This window comes from Cryptomeria japonica, chromosome 11, assembly GCF_030272615.1.
Source record: "Cryptomeria japonica chromosome 11, Sugi_1.0, whole genome shotgun sequence".
Classification (NCBI taxonomy): Eukaryota; Viridiplantae; Streptophyta; class Pinopsida; order Cupressales; family Cupressaceae; genus Cryptomeria; species Cryptomeria japonica.
In genome coordinates, this window is record NC_081415.1 from 522,218,415 (window position 1) to 522,235,193 (window position 16,779).

The window sequence follows — 16,779 nt, forward strand, 5'->3', positions numbered from 1 at the left end:
CGGAGTCATTTTTTCAAAAACGAATAGGTGTCAGAAAGCTGGTTTTGAGCCAAACCTCATGGTATTGGAATTTTTTTCCAACTTTTCTATTTGACTGTACTTTTTTCCAGTCAAAGTGGGGTCACTTTTCTGCACTTCTAAGGCCATAGAATGTGCAAACAGACTCCATTTTTTGAAAACGAATAGGTGTTGGAAATCTCTCAACATGCTTTATTCAGATATGTGATCTTGTTTCTCAGATATTTCATCAGGTACATGAGATTTTAGTTTGAAGTTGTTTTGCTTATGCACTACTTCATTCTCACCAGTATGTACTAGGGTTTGGGTTTATCTCTTGTGGGGGGGTGTTTTTTCTCGCTTTCTGTCATTTATATCAGAAATATAGAACACCGAAACTCTCAAAACAAACAAACCATTATGCATCTTTTGTCTATTCTGAAAGATCACATAATAATAAAAAACACAAGCAAGTACATGTGGAGAGTTTCATGGCAGACTCTTCAATTGAGTTGTTGACATCACACAACTATCACACCTGAAAGTCTCACATCAGGTGGCTTCTCAGGGCACGAGGGTTGTGGTCTTGTTTGGATGAGGTTCAACCTCTGTTGCAAAGTCCTTTTAAGATTCTTTAGCACATAAACAAGATGGATGAGGCCATGGGTTTTCTCTCATTATATGTTTCCGACAGTCTTCTGTTTCACCTTGATGCTTTTCTTACTCCTTGATCTATGAGGTTGAAGTTTGAGACTCTATTCAGGAGAGTTAATGAGATCCAGGCATTACAGATTGAGGCAGAGTTGGTTTCCTTGTTACTTGATTCCTTTCCCACCATTGAGGATTTTTTGAACAAATTCAAGACTACTAGATCTATTCTCCAGGGGTGTGGAAAGATCAAGATAGACCCAGAGTGGATTCACTTGATCCTTTCGAAGCTTCAGGGTTCTTTTTAGGTTTTTGTCTATGCTTTCTACTCCACCATGGATGGCTTGGGTGCTCGTTTTACCATGCCTACCTTTGATGTGTCTTATGAGCGTTTGTCTCATGATTAGTCTTACCTTTCTTAGTTGGACATGCTCTTAGGGTCCAAGAACAAAGCATTGGTTGCTCAGTCATCTAAGGAGAAGAAAAAAGCAGAAACCAAAGCCAAAGAAGAATTCTGCAGGCAGTGAACATTCCTCCAAGCCACCTCCTAAGTATGATTCTAAACCACCATTTAATCTAAAACAAGGGAAATATTTGTAGTCTGGTGAGTCTTCCTCCAAGACTAAGAAGAAATTAGGAAATACTTGCAGTTTTTGTGGCAAGGAAGGACATCCAGTTTCTAGGTGTTGGAAATGAGTAGAGGCTTTAGAGGAAGCCATGCTACAACATCACATCTCCTCACCTCAGACGTCTTCTCCTTCCACAGGGAAAGGTCATGCTCTCATTGCTCGAGCTTTGACCTATGGGTCCACTTGGATTTTAGATTTTGTTGCTTCTCACCATATGACTCACACTCAACAGTTGATTAATTATCTTGCCTCTTGTAGTACTTCACAGATTGTAGTGGGTGACTCTATTCAGCTTTTAGTCTTGGATTTAGGTTCTGTCTCTTTGGATGGGGGTACTCTATAGGATGTTCTGGTTGTTTCTGACATCTTGACGAACCTCTTGTCCATTTATTAGATTTGTCATTCTAGCTCTGGTAAGACAGTTGAGTTCTCACCACATGATGTGGTTATTCAAGACCTCCATGACTCTGATTTGGTTGTGGCTATTGGAAGTGTTGATACCACATCTCTTCTTTACAGATTTGATGGATTTGAGCCCTCTATAGTACACGTTCATCTCTTACAGCACATGCAAATTCAGTGAGTAAGATTTGGAATGAGCGCTTGGGCCATGTCAATTACAGATATCTTCAGCAGATGAGTACACATGCACTTGTTCTTGGGCTCCCATAGATTTCCTGCACTGATGGTGTTTGTCATGGTTGTGTGCTTAGAAAGCATCATAGGAATCCCTTTCCGAAGGGAAGATCCCCTCATGCTTTGACACCTTTGGAGTTGATTCATAGTGACCTCATGTCATTCCCTTCTCCTTCTTTTTTCTGGGGCTAAGTATGTACTCACATTTATTGATCTCGAGACACACATGGGTGTACTTTCTTAAGTACAAGTCTGATGTCTTTGATTCATTTCAAATCTTCAAGACATTTGTAGAGAAGAAGTCTGGTTGTTCTATTCAACAGATACGTACAGATAATGGGGGGAGTATGTGAATCAGGCTCTCAGGGATTTTTGCACTAAGCATGGTTTACAACATTAGTTTACTATTCCCTACACCCCTCAATAGAATGGTGCTGTTGAGAGAAAGAACAAAACTTTATGACAGATGGTGAATTGTATGATTCAATATAGGTCCATGGATTCATCTTTTTGGGCTAAGGCAGTCAATTGTGCCAACTACATTCAGAATCAGATGCCTCACAAGGCGATTTGACATATGACTCCTAAGGAGGCTTGGTCTCATGACAAGTCTGATGTTTCTTTTTTCCAAGTATTTGGAAGTGAAGCATGGGCATTTATTCTTGATTATCAGAGGAGAGAAATGGAGCAGAAGAGCCAAACCCTCATTTTTGTTGGCTACTATGAGGATGTTAATGCGTACAGGTTGTTTGATCCTGATTCTAGAGAGGTCCTATTTTGCTAGGATGTTTAGTTTGATGAGTGCCTTCCCATAGTGGATACCCTGTCTCCAGTGTCTACCCCTCTACCTACTCCTCCCACTACATCTCTTCAGGATCATCTTGAGGATGATTCTGATGATGTTGTTGATGATCCACCATCTCCACCTCCACCTACTCCACCTCTGATGCCCAAGTGGGCTCACTTTACTGTTGAGGCGGCTGGATCTATGGCTAGTGATCCTTCAGATACTCATTGCACACGTTCTCATACCATGGGTTCTAGTCTATTGAGTCATAACATTTCAGATGATCCTCAAAAGTTTTTAGAGGAAACAAGACACCCTTAGTGGGATTGTGCTATGGAGGAGGACTATTCTTCTTTGATGAGGAATAATACTTGGTATCTCTATCCTCTTCCAAAGGGTAGAAAGATGGTTCAATGCCGATGGTTGTATCATACCAAGTATGTTGCTGATGGTTTGATTGATAAGTATAAACCACGTCTTGTTGCAAATGGTTTCTCGTAGGTTGAGGGCATTGATTACTCTAAGACATTTGTCCCTATCGCCAAGATGAACTCTATTCGCTTTGTACTATCCCTTGTAGCTTCTAGGGGATGGCCCATTTTTCAGATGGATGTGAAGAGTGCTTTCTTGCATAGAGACCTATAGGAGGAATTATATATGGAGAAGCCTCAGGGATTTATGCAGGACAGTTCTTTGGTTTGCAGACTTCAGCATTCATTGTATGGTCTCAAACAGGCCCCTCAGGCTTAGTATGAGAAGATGGACTCTTTCTTTCTCTTCACCAGTTTCACACGCTATCATTCTAATCACACAATGTAAATTCAACATCTTGAGGGTGAGATCCCGATTCTTGTGCTATATATTGATGATCTCCTCATCACAGGTAGCTCATCCTCTATGATTTAGCATGTTCAACGAGCCTTGATGGACCAGTTTTAGATGACAGATGGACTAGTTTGAGATGATAGATCTCAGTCTTCTGCACTATTTTCTTGGTCTTTAGGTGATTTAGTCTTCTGATGGGATCTCCATTTACCAGTAGAAGTATGCTCTTGACATGCTTCAACACTTTGGCATGCTCAATTGCAAACTTGCCCCCACTCCTTTCTAGTCCGGGGTTGTTTTGATTACTACTTGCTCCACTCCTTCAGTAGATTCTACACTTTACAGGTAGTTGGTTGGCAGTTTGTTGTACCTAACACACACTTGTCCTGACCTTTCCTTTTCATTTGGAATTGTCTCTCAATTCTCACATGATCCTCATGAGAGTCATTGGAAAATTGCCAAATGTATTTTGCAGTACATTTGGGGCTCTATTTCTCATGACATTCACTACACATCAGGGGAACCTCACATGGTTGGCTACACTGACTCAGATTGGGCTGGTGATTTCAATGATCAGAAGTCTTCTTCTAGATTTGTTTTCTATCTTGGCTCTGGTCCTATCACATGGTCTTACAAGAAGTAGACTACTCATGCATTATCATCTACAGAGGTTGAGTACCGTGCTGTTGTGCTTGCAAGTCAGGAGATATTATGGCTTCAACAGTTGATGATTGAGTTTGGTTTTCCTCCTAATAGTCCCACTATTCTTTAGTGTGACAATCAGAGTGTATTCACATTTCTCGCAACCCTGTAGAGCATCAACAGATGAAGCACATTGAGCTTCACATGCATTTCATCCGCCAGTTGATTCAAGATGGTTCTCTCATTTTGGAGTACATTCCCACTACCAAGCAGGTTACAGACATCTTCATGAAACCTTTTGCATCGTTGTGCTATCTTCAGTTGCGCTCTATGCTTGGGGTGAAGGAAGTTGTCCTTGGGGGGTCTTTATGAGGCCTTCTTTGCTTCATATTTCTTTCAACATGTTCTTTTCTTTCTTTTTAGAGAGGAGTTTTTTCCCACTGGGTTTTCTCCTTTTTCTCTGTTTCATAGAGATTTCCTTGTATTTGGGTACTTGATCAGGCCTTGTTGTCAGGACCCATCTTTCCTACTTTCAATAGTTGTTCTAGGTTTTAGCTTCTCCCTAAGTCTAGCTTAAGGGGGGGGGGGGTGTTAGAGTAATCGGGTCTTTACTTGATTAATTAAATGACATTTTTTTAATTAATTAAGTTCCCCTTTATCTCATTTACACTTAAGCTAACATTAGGTGCATAATAATTAATTTTTTTATTAATTATTATGTGCAAGCCTAGGGTTTTCCCTTTTAGGGTTTTTTGACCTATTAGAGGTTGAATTCTTTCTTTTGTATTATTATTCTATTACACATTTTTGTGAATACAGAGCTCTCATATTCTTGAGCATTTTCCTGTGTTTATGATTTTCTATGTTGCCTCCTTGCTTCTCCTTGTAACAAGTTTATTCAGCTTGTAGAGATCATTTCGGCTCCTGTGGTGTTGTATTTATCAGCTCTCATAGTTATGAAGATAATCAAAGAAAAAATATTGTAGTACTCTGAATCTAGTTTCCAAACTACTAAACTTTTTCAAAATTGGATAAGATTAAGGGGGTCAAATCCTTCGCGCACGAAAAATAGACCCTAAGTTTTTTTTCTTCTAAAAAACCTAACATAGTGTCTGAAGTGTGCATAAACAAAGTCATAGTTAGATTTAGTATTTTGACAAATCCTTTTGGAGAAAGATAGTTAAGAGTGAGCACTAGAAGATGTGTATTTTTTGTAATTTTTTGTTAAGTATTTTTTTAATGATTTCTCCAATCGAGTACATCCTGAAAATTAGGTACCTGTTCGTGCATGAAGCATAAGTTGCACTAAACAAATCGAAAATATTTTTTTTAAAAAAGAATTGTAAATAATCAAGTGCACTATAATAATATATAAAATTTTTTAAATTTGGATAAGTATATCAAAAGTTGTTAAAAAAATGGTGCACCTATGTCTGTGAAAACTATGGAGACACAGGTAAGAGAAATTCAATAATAATATGTTATTGTTGTTCAAATTTTTTAAAAATTATATGGTTAGAAATCTCATAAGATGAGTGAAAATATGGTGGCAATTTTAGAAATACCCACTTGATGAAGGGTAAACTTGATGATGACAAAGTCGAGAAACCAAGTTGATAAAATAAAACACGTCAAAAAGGAGGGAAATGGAGGGAAATCAAACTTCCAAACCGTAGCTTTGTCATCCAGACTTATTTCCAAGCCTAAAAATTCAAAAGTGCGTATGGGGTACCTATGGTATAAAAAGTGCGTACGGGGTAATTATGGTGTAAAAAGTGCGTACACTCTATCTTAACTAAAAATAGCGCGTACGTGCTATTTTTACTATAAAAAGCGCATATGTGCTACGTTTGTTTAAATTTTGGGATTGTGTATAATATGATATTGTATATATAATATGTGTATATACATATAATATATAATTTTTATATATAATATATAATATTTGTTGGCATATGTGCAGAGTTTGATGACATGAATGATGATATTGTATGTTGTCATTGATGTCAATATGCTGAAGTATGAACCGATATATTGAAGAAAGTAAACTGACAAGAGAATCGATATGATGGTATGAAGTGAACCGATATGATGATGTGAACTAGTATGTTGGAATGTGAACTTGTATATGCAAAGTTTGTATCGGGGTTTTAATTTGGTATGACTACCAGTTGGTAGTCTCAGCTTCAGGGTTTTTGGTTGATGCATTCCAAGTCTGTGTGATTCGATCGATGACATCCTGTGATGGGTTAACTTTGAAATGAAGATCAAATCATGTTGTCACATCAGCCTTGTGCACATGAAGGATTTCCTTGAGGATCTTGCATGAAGAAGATTGATCCTATCTACCTTGGGAATGTGCGAAGCCTCAGTAAATGGTGGAGAGCACATGATGGGTTATCAGCTTCTAGAAGCGACAAAGAATGAACGATGGAGAACGTCTTGAGATTTGTTCAAGATTGTCTTACACTATGCAATGTGATTGAATGGTCAGGATTGGACCGACTGTATTGTTAACCTAGATGCTTAGGGTTTTAGATTTTGGCTACCGACCTAATTGTTGTCTATAAGGTTGATGATGATTTGCATTGTGAAGTTGTTGGCAAATGTTATGTGTGTATCCAAGTGAAGAGATACTTGATTCTTGCCAGATCGGTGTAGTGAGTTAAGATCTGCAGAGTGTGATTGTAGATGTTAAGGAACTAAAGTGGATCTGCCTTGGCATTGAGTGTTGTTATTAGATCAGTGTTTTACATGTTGACTTCTAACCATTTTAGCGGTTGGAAAATCCCTTGACCAGGTAGCTTTAACAAGCTTGTTGTAAATCCTTTAATAGGGTGACTCAAAATCATTGAGTTCTTCAAATCCTCTTGTGAGGTAACCTTTCACAGGGTTCTAACCTTTAACTGGGTATTTAGCCATCCCTTAATCGGGTGATCCCTAACAGGATCGGTTCCTAGCAGAACCTGTTGTAAAGTCCTTAACCGGACTAGGCTCCTAACAGAGTGGACTTCAGAAGAGTTCAAGAACAACTTGTGGGTATTCATCCCCACCGTGGTTTTTCCCAGTTGGGTTTCCACGTGAAAAATCAATGTGTTATGTGTGATGCTTTTTCATGTCATGTCTTAGTGTTTTTTGTTAAGTGGTAAAGTATGTTGATTCGGTGGTCATTATATTTTTGATGATGTATTACTTGTTTAAGCATATGGGTGAGGTGGAAATAAGATATTAGGTTTTGAGAAGATCTAAGTGTTATCGATTTATGTCTTACACAGTTCCACTGTGTTTTACCGGTAGTTGCCTGATTTAGATCGGTGATGCTATTTACTAGTTAGTGCAGTCTTTGCAGTTAAAGTGGTTTAAGGAAGTTTTTGTCTATAATGATTCACCCCCCTCTCAGTATCTGTTGAGTACTTACTGTTCATCATTATTCATCAATATATCTATATGTATATATTAATATATAATATATTAGGCATATATATACACACATATAAGTGTATTGTCTCCCCCTCTCAAGCATGTACAAGGTGCCTCTCTCTCTCTCTCTCTCTCTCCTTCTCTTCCCTTCTCCCTTCCTCCATACCCCATCCCTCTCTCTCTTCTTCTCTCCTTCCCTCCCTCCATACCCCACTACAACTATGATTGCACTTCTATAGAAGTAAGTGAATTTATTTCTTGTTTGTAACTTTCTCTTTTATTTTATCATGTAGTTTGTAATGCCGCACCAGGAAACTGCGAATGGATAAAGCTAAAACACACGAATGGAGTGCAAATATATATATTTTTAAAATAAGACACAACATAATGATACAATGAGTTATCAAAAGCTTAGATAACACAACGAAAGACTAAACAAAACCTAAGGAGTTTCCCAACATGATTACGTAACTTAACATCTAACTCAACTCACGACATCTGACCCAGTAAAGCAAGTTAACTTATTTTCATATTATTACTTTAAACAAGGATATAATTTGTTTAGTAGATTAACATTATTATAGATAATAGGACGCGTTCATCCATTATGGTTGAAGATGAGTCTAACACAAGGAAATTTACCCATTAAAGCTAAGACATAGATAACATATGAATTCATCCATTAAGGTTAAAATATAGTTAACTTGATGAGTTCATCCATTTTAGTTAAAATATAGCTAATATGATGAAGTTCATATATTAAGGTTAAAATATAGATAACCTGATGAGTTCATCCATTATAGTTAAAATATAGCTAATATGATGAAGTTCATTTATTAAGGTTAAAATGTAGATAACCTGATGAGTTCATCTATTATAGTTAAAATATAGCTAATATGATGAAGTTCATTTATTAAGATTAAAATGTAGATAACAAAATGAAGTTCATCCATTAGAATTACAATTCAGGTAACATGACGAGATCATCCAATAATTTTTAACCATTCATTACGTTCAATTTTACATTAAACACATGCCATGCATCTTGTTCCAAAATGCGCTATAATTTCATCATAACTAATGAGATCTTTTCATGCATACTTATTTTCATCAATAATAACAGAATACATTCTTTCATGATCCAATTTATTGCATTTAAGAGACGACTACATACATGCATTTACGATAAATCTCATCTAATCCATTTATACATTCTATCAAAATGTCATCATTACATGCTAACACTAAACATGAAACATAAGAACAAAAGCATCACGTAACACCAAATTGATATTGGAGTTCGCCCCCTAAAGGGCTACATCTCTAGGTCTGCTCAACTACAAGACCCCTCTAATCATTTAAATAAGTTAAGGATACATAAGTTTCACATCATTTACAATCCTGCCATCAAGGCGAACATAACCAAAATACAAATGTCCACATCGGTCAAATACATACATAAATGATTCCTGAATAGGAAAGGATCCAACTGAGCATAATAAAAGAAAATACAAGGTCCATTGCCTGACGGTACTCTAACTAGAGACCCAACCAGTTATGGTCAACCACAAATCAACACTCGACACCCGCATAAAGGACAAGACCAGTTATAACACCATCACAAGGCAACAGTCAAACTCAAGACCGAGGACAAAAATAGGTACCTCAAATCAACCAAACGACAGGGTCCAAACAAACAAATCAAGGCCTTGCCATTACTTTAGCAAAAGTGAATACATAAATTAAACTTGCATAGGCAATAATTGAAAAAGACAATCTTCTTTCCTATTGATTTAAACAATAAAAGTCGATCACGTTTTCTAAATGGTCTAAGTTTTCAAGATACATTAACAAAAAAATCACCATAACAAGGTGAATACAATACCTCAATTGCAATAGTACCATTTGTCTACTTCTCAATATAGAGGAAAAAAATATAAACTAAACCATTTATTTTACTAAATGAAAATCTCATTAACTTACCAATTTTCCAAACGATACATTATTAAATTTCCAATAATTCCAATAGCATATCATTTAAATTTTCAAAATATCCAATGATAAAATATTTCATTTTTCAATTACTCAAATACTATATTATTTCATTTCTAAAATTTCCAGATGACCTATTATCATTCAATTCTTCAAATAATATATTATTTAAAATTTACCAGCTAATAAATATATTTTATTTCAAAAATTTCCCAATTAAAATAATATTGTATCCTTTTCCAAAAAGATACTTCCTCATTAGAACAAATACCAAAATTGAATATTAATTAATATATATACTTTTAATCCATGATTAATAAAATATAAACAATTAATAATCAATAACACACATAATTAACAAATTAAGTATTAATTTATATATATATATAGTATACATTAATTAATAATTAATAATTAATATATAATAGTAAAATATATTGGGGGGTTGAGGATCAAAACGAATGGTTGGCTCTGCAACCAAGGACGAATGAATAGTCCTTGGAAGCAGGTCGACTCTCTGGCTGGGGGCTCCTAGACATACCGGGAGGCCTCCACATTCAATTCGACTCGTGTCTCCATCAATGGAGATAAATAAAGTTGGGGTAGGCAATAAATCCAATTCAAGCACCGTAGAAGGGAAGAAAAACTATCAGGGCATCACCGAAGGGAAGAAGTCATTTCTCTAGGCTCTTGAAGGACAGTGCACCATCTTTCTGGAGGATGCAAGGTTCAAGACAGAGTTTTCCCAAGATGCAATCGTCAACCAAACCCGTGAAGAAGGTGAGGCTGCCTCGGCACCTAAAGTTGTCATTAAACCTAATTCTTCCATGGTAGAATGTATTTCTAAGGAAATAACTAGACTTAGGGATTCTGCAATTTTTTTAGCAGCCCTTGATGTAGATAGAATACCGTCTAGACAATATTTGAATAGGTGGTTTCAAGATGTTTGCTTTTCAAAAGTTGGCATCCATTTTTTGTTTTGTAGAATGTTGCAAAAATGATTGTTTCTTATTTTTTTTAATGATAAAGAAACCCAGAAGAAAGTGCTAGAAAAATAATTTTGGAATGTTGGAAACTCTTGTTTTAGGGCCATCCCTTGGAATCCTGTTGCATGTAACAAGGAAGTCATGGCATTGTCTAACCCTAAATGGGTTATTATTAAAAAAGTACCACCTTTTTTATGGATCTGTATATCCAAATTTATTGAACCCCTAGGTAAGGCAATCAAATTTGATTCCTGTTGCCTTATTACCCCATATGGATGCAAGAGTGCTTATTGCCCTCAACCCTGGCTTGGCTCTTCCCTCTGTAATAGATATATGAATTGAAAATCGACTATTCTCTTGTCCCTTAGAGTATTTGGGAGGAATTAATGCCTGTCATAAGTGCAGAAGAAGTGGACACTTCCTTAAAAATTGCCCTTTGTTAGTAGGAAAGAATGTCACTCATTCCAAGAACACCTATGCTCGACACTCTAACCACTCTGACCCCGAAACCCTAAACAAAATGAATTTACTCCCCTGCCATTGCACACTGAACCCCCAACTTCCATCCCTTCCATCCACTCTTAGTCTAACCATACCAATTTGCCACCCCCACCTACCACCAATCCCCCCCACACTAGCCACCAACCTCAGGGCTGCTCTAACCCACCCAATGCTCCTCCCTCGATAGCTGAGTCTTTGGCCAAATATCAAAAGGCCATAAAAGAGGCCAACTTGGCCAACAATACCCCTAGCTCTATGGAACCTGAAATGGTTGGTTTCCCCTCTAAACTTGGAGGACCCAGGACCCAAAATGCACAACAAATTATCCTTGAAAAGTTGAAAACAGTTGCAGAATTCAGAAAACAAATTGAAGAGTCTTTAAGCATTCAGAAAAAGGAAATTGTGGCCAGTACCATGCCCTTCCTTCATGACTTGATTGAAGGGGAGGATGGTGATCTTCAAGATACCACCAATGCCATCTACATTATAAGTTTGGGGGTTGAATGTAGGGGAAATTGGGACATCCTTGGGGAAACTAGCATCCCTCCCATTGTTGTCGATTCTAATACTCCCTTGGAGGCCACAGTTGAGGGGGAGGAAACACAAAACTCTACCACACCCCTTGAATTAGCATCAGGTGACATTGATGGGGTACTGGGGCTGACCAAGCCCCCCCTCCAACCAAGCCATTGAGGATGGTCATGGACCTGGACCTAGTGGGGAGCCTGATGAAGATGAGGTTAACAACAATGGTGGGGATAAGCCATTCTCCCCAGACTTTAGAATCTTTGTATTTTGGGTCTAATAATAGGGAAGGGGACTTACCAGGGATTAAATCCAAGAAAAAAAGGAGGAAAAGATCCCCTAAAGTATCTAAAGAAGTGGCAATTAGGAAGGAATCAATGGGACTTGAACAACTCTCTGAACTAAGGAAAAAAAAGAGGTAGACCACTCTCAATAGTGGCCTTTGATGCTAGTCACTTCTCTAATCCTGAGGAATGGCCTAAGTGCTTTGAGGGGTTCAAGTCCCCGATAGATACTACTGAACAATCCTCCTAATGTTAAAAGCCATCTAATGGAACATCAGAGGCCTTGAGGCCCCTAATAGGAAATATGTGGTCAAAAGATTTCTAAACATGCACAAAGATATTGACTATCTTATGCTCCAGGAGTTGAAATCAGTGGGGTTCATCTTGGAAGTTGGATTAAGATCCATTTGGAGGGAGGCCACTCCCTTTTATACCAACCACCCTAAAGGAAGAGGAGGGGCTGCAATATTATTGAACCTTAACTGGGCTAATAAGGTGGAAAAATGGGGGCAATCCCCCTATGCTAGGGTAGTATGGGCTATCATTCAGAATGGCAACTCCACCTTTGGCATATGTTCAATTTATGCCTCTAATGACTACTGGGAAAGGGAAAGTATGTGGGAATGGGTTGCTAATATAGAAGATATCCCCTGGTTCCTGGGTGGGGACTTCAACATGGTAATAAATTCTCAAGATAAACAGGGCGGTAATAAGGTAGAATGGAAGGGTACTAAGAGACTTGAGTGGGAAAGGATGACTAACAAGATGAATTTATTAGATCCTCTAGCAGGAAAGAAGGGTGAGCATAAATCAATATGGTACATTTGGTGTAACCATCAACAGTATAATAAAAGAGTTTACTGCAGACTGGATAGATTTTACTTCAACAAAGACTTCTTTGAAATTAATAAAAATGATAGGGGGGTTCAGTATGCTATCATACCTTATACGCTTTTAAATCATAATCCTATTATGATAGGACTAAAGCTAACTGAGAATAGGGTATCCACACCCAACCCTAGATCGAACTTTAAGATGAACACTAGTCTGTTACATGATGAGGACCTGAAATGTGCCCTATGCCTAGTCAGAATGTTTAACAAATATGGTAATCCCCAATGGTCCAACATAGACAGATGGAATCAAAATATTAAAACTTGGACCTCACTCCGCTAAGCTGTGGGTTAAAAGAAGGCAAAAGATACCAGAGCATCTGAGTTACAATTGCATAATGACCTCCAATTGGTTGAACTTGAACTCGAAGGGGACCCTAAGAATATATCACTCACTAACCAACTTGTTAGGGTCAAGGCTAATCTTAGAAGACTGCAGAATCAGAAAATCAAAGGATGGAGAGCTAGGGATAAATTGAATTGGTTAGATATTGGAGATCGAGAGTCTAAATTCTTCTTCCATATTCTTAAAATGAAACAAGCCAGAGAAAAAATTGACACTATCTAGGATCAGAATAAGAACCTATCTGAATCAACTAAAATTCTTGAATGTTTTGCCTAGTTCTACAAGAATCTATTCTCTATTGAACCAGGTAGGGAGGAATAGGAGAATGCCAAGGAAATTATTATTTCCCTAGTTCCCAAGCTTATTGACAAGTAGGACAGTAAGTTACTTGAAATGGATATTACAAAAGAAGAAATTAGGGGAGCTATCTTGGCTCTTAGCAATGATAAATCCCCCGGCCCTGATGGGTTTCCAGTAGAATTTTATAAAGAAAACATTGGGTGGATTGTTGATGATCTTTACTCCCTATACACTGAGGCGATAAATAGTGTCTCCCTAGGCAAGGATGTTAATCAAGGTTTAATAAAGCTCATCGCCAAGGAAGGAGACAAACCTTAATTAAAAATTGGAGACCTATCACACTGTTGAATGTGTCCTACAAAATTTTAGCTAAGTTGGTTGCATTCAGATTGGAAAAGTTCTTACCTAAGATTGTCAGCAATACTCAAATAGGGTTTGTTAAAGGACGGTACATACTAGAGAACTTAATCACATGTTGGGAGTCCTTGCATTAGGTGAAGGAGTCAGGGCAGAGTGGAGCCATGTTGCTCATAGATTTTGAGAAAGCGTATGACAGGATAGAATGGGACTATATCATTTAGATGCTTCAATCATTAGGCTTCCCCCCTGGATTCTGTAATATGGTCAGAACCTTATTATGTGATGCCAATGCCATTGTTGAAGTCAATGGATTGAGATCCTCCAATTTTGCACTTACTAGATCTATCAGACAGGGGTGCCCTTTAGCTCCTGCCCTCTTTGTTCTAGTTGCTGATGCAATGTTCTACCTACTTAAGGACTCCTCTTCTACTCCCACTGTTAGGGGTATTACATTACCTAACAAAGAGGAAATTTGTAATATCCAATTTGCTGATGACAGTGCACTATTAATTAAGATGGAGGAAGAAAACCTTGCAGCCTTGATGAAAAATATTGATATTTTTTGTCTAGCATCCGATAGAAAAATTGCTCTTTACAAATCCAATCTTCTTGGCTGGGAGGACAACCCTCTGGGATGGTTTACGAAATTCTCTCTTAATTGGTTGGGCCCAACACAGATTGTAAAATATTTAGGTATTCCTTTCTCTGTCCTCCCAAATCTAAAAGAAATGTGGGAATGGGTAAGGAACAAGATAGATAAGAAACTCTCAAAGTGGAATAAGAATTTTCTCTCCTTAACTGGAAGATTCCAGGTCTGTCAAAAAATTATAGCCTCTTATAATATCTATTTCTCATCAGCTTGGCTATTTAAGAACTACCAATTTAATCATGTCCAAAAGAAGATTAGGGAATTCCTATGGTCAGATGGCAAGGGGACTAAGAAACAACATGCAGTCAAGTGGGAGTGGTGCACTATGAATAAACTATCTGGTGAGATGGGGTTGAAAGACCTGAAGCTACAAGGTATTGCTCTTGCTTCCAAATGGATCCTTAAGGCCATGGAAGGCAATGAACCATGGAAAGTGCTCACAAGGAATAATATTAAATGCTCTATTCCTAAGAAAGCCAATAAATGGAAGGACCTCCCATTACTGGATAGTCTTATGGGGCAGTTTGAGGTAGCTCCGGTTGGGTCTGATATCTTCAAGTCCTTATGGAAGGCCTGGGAACATGTGAGACACTTGGTGAATGTCAAAATTGATGGCACTAAACAAGGGAATATTTCTAATAATAGATCAATATGGTGGAACTTATTCCATAATTGGAAACCATTGGCCACGCTTCAAGGCTGCTCTGCATTGAAATGGCATAATAAGGGTATTAAAATTTTTGAAGAGGTGTTTACAAACAACCAACTCAGATCGTGGGAGCAGCTGCAAATCACCTTTTCTATCCCAGAATCCCAGAACATGACATATAACGTCCTTAGATTGGCACTATCCTCTGCTCTCCCCCCCCTCACTTCCCTATCCCTCGCCCCCCCATGACTGCGCTATGTTGGACTGATGACACACCTCTCCCTTCCCTAAAAGACAAGTGCATTTACTCTACACTCACTGAGTCCGATACCATCTTTCTGCACCTTAGTAAATGCTGGGACCTAGACTGGGAACCAAAGACCTGGAAAGATTGTCTAGGTAGGTATTGGATGGCCCATAATGAACCTAAAAAGCAATTCTTTGGTTGGCAATTACTGCTAAATAAACTCCCCATAAAAAATAAGGAAGGTGCTTTAATAAATTGTAGCATTCGCAGAGTGCCTGAATCTGTGAAAGACATCTTCTTTGAATGCCATTTTGCTAAAGAAATATGGAGAATATTTGGTTTTAACTTAGAATCTGGTTCTCTTGAGTTCATAGATTTTGTTCTAGGCTATGTCAAGGGCTGTAAGAGGATTGCAAATGTCTTTTGGTCTTGTTTTTCTTTGGAAGTTTTGTGGCTCACATGGAAGTATAGCAATGATGACATCTTTAACAGCAATATCAGGTACCTCACCGAGTCTCTTAGGAGACTCATTGCTCATTCTATTTCTGTGCAGGTCACTGTTGTGCTTAAACTTAACTCGGACAAGTTTGACAGATGGATCAAGGATGGGGCCACTACTGTGTTCCATGAACTATCACACGGATTCACTTGGGAGAGGGATGAACCAAGCAAAGCATCTTTTGAACAAGCTTTGGTGGCCTTCATGAGGCAAATGAATCATAGACAAATGTATATGGAGATCATTCAAGAGGAGGTTGCCTAATCAGTGAGCGCACATGCCATCCTCATAAGAAAGAGTTACTTGATGGTCGGGTGGAAGTATGGTAAGAAGGAACTTTGAGCTAGGTGGCATGGCTCCCACCTATGGGGAACAACAACTTACCAGATGCTGAAATTTTAATTCCTTCACTGTTGCTTAATATGCTATAATGTCAATTTTGTTTATAAATATGCATAACATTTGTAATCCTTGATTTTGGAGGTGCACGTTAATTGTGTATTCTGCATATGCACCTTCTATTGGTGCCCTGACTACTGCTAAACTCAGTCCTTTTTTGCTGAAGCTATGTAATGCTTTTTTGATATCTAATCCAAAAAGAATAATAAAATATATTAATTAATATTTAATAAAAATTAAACAATTTAAAACCCACTTTAAATTTATCATATTATATTTTTTTTGTTTATAAAAAAAATGATAAATAAAATAAAATAAAATTTAAACATGCCCAAGGGCAGACGTGGGCCTCCCTTTCCGTAAGGGAAGGCTGGGGAGACCATGTGGTGGTCTCCACCTAGCCTTAGCTACATGGAGGCCATGATATGGCCTCACTATAGGCCTCTCCCCATGGTTTGGGGAATTCTTGGCTCTCCCCAACCATGGGTCGAGGGCCTCGGCTTCATGCTGCCCCCTTCCCAATCAACCAAAAACCCATGCTGATAAAATTTTTATTTTATACTTT